Here is a 3,657-nt window from a genome sequence, read left to right as displayed (position 1 = left end):
AACCCTTCCATTTGATACCATTGCATACTTAGTTTAGATCTGATGCTTGCGAGTACTTTGGATGAGTACTCACGGTTGCTTTGCTACCCCTTTCCCCCCTTCTTTCTTCTTTCCAGTTGTTGCAACCAGATGGTGGATCCTAGGACCCAGATGCCACCCCAGTCGACTACTACTACCACCCCGAGGGTGCCTACTACTACGTGGAGCCCGCCGACGACCAAGAGTAGTTAGGAGGTCCTAGGCAGGAGGCCTTGCCTCTTCGATCATTGATGTTTGTGCTAGCCTTCTTAAGGCAAAACTTGTTTAACTTATGTCTGTACTCAGATATTGTTGCTTCCGCTGGCTCGCTTATGTATCGAGCTATGTATTCGAGCCCTCGAGGCCCCTGGCTTGTAATATGGAGCTTGTATGACTTTCTTTTGTGTTTAGAGTTGTGTTGTGATATCTTCCGTGAGTCCCTGATCTTGATCGTACACCTTTGTGTGTATGATTAGTGCACGATTGAATCGGGGGTGTCACAAGTTGGTATCAGAGCCGCCTGCCTGTAGGAACCCCCTTTCCAACTCCTTTGCCGAAGTTGAGTCTAGTCTATGAAAAACTGATTTGCTAACATGGTCGTGTGGCTTAAGGGCCCACATCGCCATTGGGAGGTATTAGGATCTTTTACTCCTTGTCTATACTCTGGGACTCTGATCTCTCTTCTACTTGGGTTAAATGAATTTACTAACTACAACATTAGGATCTCGTAATCACATTCACCCGGAGAGCTGGGTTATTTACAACTACTCCTTTGAATTGTATTTTGTGTAATACTCACATCATCATTTGACATCCTTGAACTTCCTTCGGTACATCAAATCACATAAACTCATAATACCGATCGTCACAGAACTTTAAGTGTGCGGACCCTACGGGTTCGAGAACTATGTAGACATGACCGAGACATGTCTCCGATCAATAACCAATAGTGGAACCTGGATGTTCATATTTGTTCCTACATATTCTACGAAGATCTTTATTGGTCAAACCGCATAACATACGTTGTTCCCTTTGTCATCGGTATGTTACTTGCCCGAGATTCGATCGTCGGTATCTCAATACCTAGCTTAATCTCGTTACCGACAAGTCTCTTTACTCGTTCTGTAATGCATCATCCCGCAACTAACTCATTAGTTGCATTGCTTGCAAGGCTTATAGTGATGTGCATTACCGAGAGGGCCTAGAGATACCTCTTCGACAATCGGAGTGACATATCCTCATCTCGATCTATGCCAACTCAACAAGTACCATCGGAGACACCTGCAGAGCACCTTTATAATCACCCAGTTACATTGTGACGTTTGGTAGCACACAAAGTGTTCCTCTGGTAATCGGGAGTTGCATAATCTCATAGTCATAGGAACATGTATAAGTCATGAAGAAAGCAATAGCAGTAAACTAAAACGATCAAGTGCTAAGCTAACAGAATGGGTCAAGTCAACCACATCATTCTCCTAATGATGTGATCTCGTTTATCAAATGACAGATCATGTCTATTGTTAGGAAACATAACCATCTTTGATCAACGAGCTAGTCAAGTAGAGGCATACTAGTGACACTCTGTTTGTCTATGTATTCACACATGTATTATGTTTCCAGTTAATACAATTCTGGCATGAATAATAATCATTTATCATGAAATAAGGAAATAAATAATAACTTTATTATTGCCTCTAGGGCATATTTCCTTTAGCCTCCCACTTGCACTAGAGTCAATAATCTAGATTACACAGTAATGATTCTAACACCCATGGAGCCTTGGTCAACGGGTCTGCAACATTCAGATCCGCATGTGCCTTGCATATCTCTATGTCTCCCACCTGGACTTGATCGCGAATGGAATTGAAGCGTCTCTCGATGTGTTTGGTTCTTCTGTGAAATCTGGATTCATTTGCCAAGGCAATTGCACCAGTATTATCACAAAAGATTTTCGTTGGACCCGATGCACTAGATATGACACCTAGATCGGATATGAACTCCTTCATCTAGACTCCTTCATTTGCTGCTTCCGAAGCAGCTATGTACTCCGCTTCACACGTAGATCCTGCCACGATGCTTTGTTTAGAACTGCTCCAACTGACAGCTCCACCGTTCAATATAAACACGTATCCGGTTTGCGATTTAGAATCGTTCAGATCAGTGTCAAAGCTTGCATCGATGTAGCCATTTACGACGAGCTCTTTTTCACCTCCATAAATGAGAAACATATCCTTAGTCATTTTTAGGTATTTCAGGATGTTCTTAACCGTTGTCCAGTGATCCACTCCTGGATTACTTTGGTAACTCCTCGCTAAACTAATAGCAAGGCACACATCAGGTCTGGTACACAACATTGCATACCTGATAGAGCCTAGGGCTAAAGCATAGGGAACACTTTTCATTTTCTCTCTATCTTCTGCAGTGGTCGGGCATTGAGTCTTACTCAACTTCATACCTTGTAACACAGGCAAGAACCCTTTCTTAGCTTGATCCATTTTGAACTTCTTCAAAACTTTATCAAGGTATGTGCTTTGTGAAAGTCCAATTAAGCATCTTGATCTATCTCTATAGATCTTGATGCCCAATATATAAGCAGCTTCACCAAGGTCTTTCATTGAAAAACTCTTATTCAAGTATCCTTTTATGCTATCCAAAAATTCTATATCATTTCCAATCAACAATATGTCATTGATACGTCTCCGTCATGTCTATAATTTTTGATTGTTCCATGCCAATATTCTACAACTTTCATATACTTTTGGCAATTTTTTATACTATTTTTGAGACTAACATATTGATCCAGTGCCCAGTTCCTGTTTGTTGCATGTTTCTTGTTTCCCAGAATATCCATATCAAACAGAGTCCAAACGGGATAAAAACTGATGGAGATTTTTTTGGAATATATATATATATATGATTTCTGGGAAGAAAATCCACGCGAGACGACGCCCGAGGGGGCCACGAGGCAGGGGGGCGCGCCCCTAACCCTCGTGGACACCCCGTAAGGCGGTTGATGCCCTTCTTTTGCCGCAAGTATGCTAATATCCGGATAGAGATCGTGTTAAAATTTCAGCCCAATCGGAGTAACGGATCTCCGGGAATATAAGAATCGGTGAAAGGGAAGAAACCGGGAACGCAAAAACAGAGAGAGATAGAGAGACAGATCCAATCTCGGAGGGGCTCTCACCCCTCCCACGCCATGGAGGCCAAGCACCAGAGGGTAAACCCTTCTCCCATCTAGGGAGGAGGTCAAGGAAGAAGAAGACGAAGGGGCCCCCTCTCCCCTTCTCTTCCGGTGGCGCCGGAACACTGCCGTGGCCATCATCATCACCGCAATCTTCACCAACAACTTCACCGCCATCATCACCAACTCTTCCCTCTTCTATGCAGCGGTGTAACCTCTCTTTTACCCGCTGTAATCTCTACTTAAACATGGTGCTCAACGCTATATATTATTTCCCAATGATGTATGGCTATCCTATGATGTTTGAGTAGATCCGTTTTGTCCTATGGGCTATTTGATGATCAAGATTGGTTTGAGTTGCATATTTTATTATTGGTGCTGTCCTATGGTGCTCTCCGTGTCGCCCAAGCGCGAGGGATCCCCGCTGTAGGGTGTTGCAATACGTTCATAATTCG

Source organism: Triticum urartu, chromosome 1A (assembly GCF_056163025.1).
Source record: "Triticum urartu cultivar PI428250 chromosome 1A, HENAU_Tu73, whole genome shotgun sequence".
Lineage (NCBI taxonomy): Eukaryota > Viridiplantae > Streptophyta > Magnoliopsida > Poales > Poaceae > Triticum > Triticum urartu.
The sequence above is the reverse complement of the archived record's forward strand: the minus strand, read 5'-3'. Positions refer to the sequence as shown.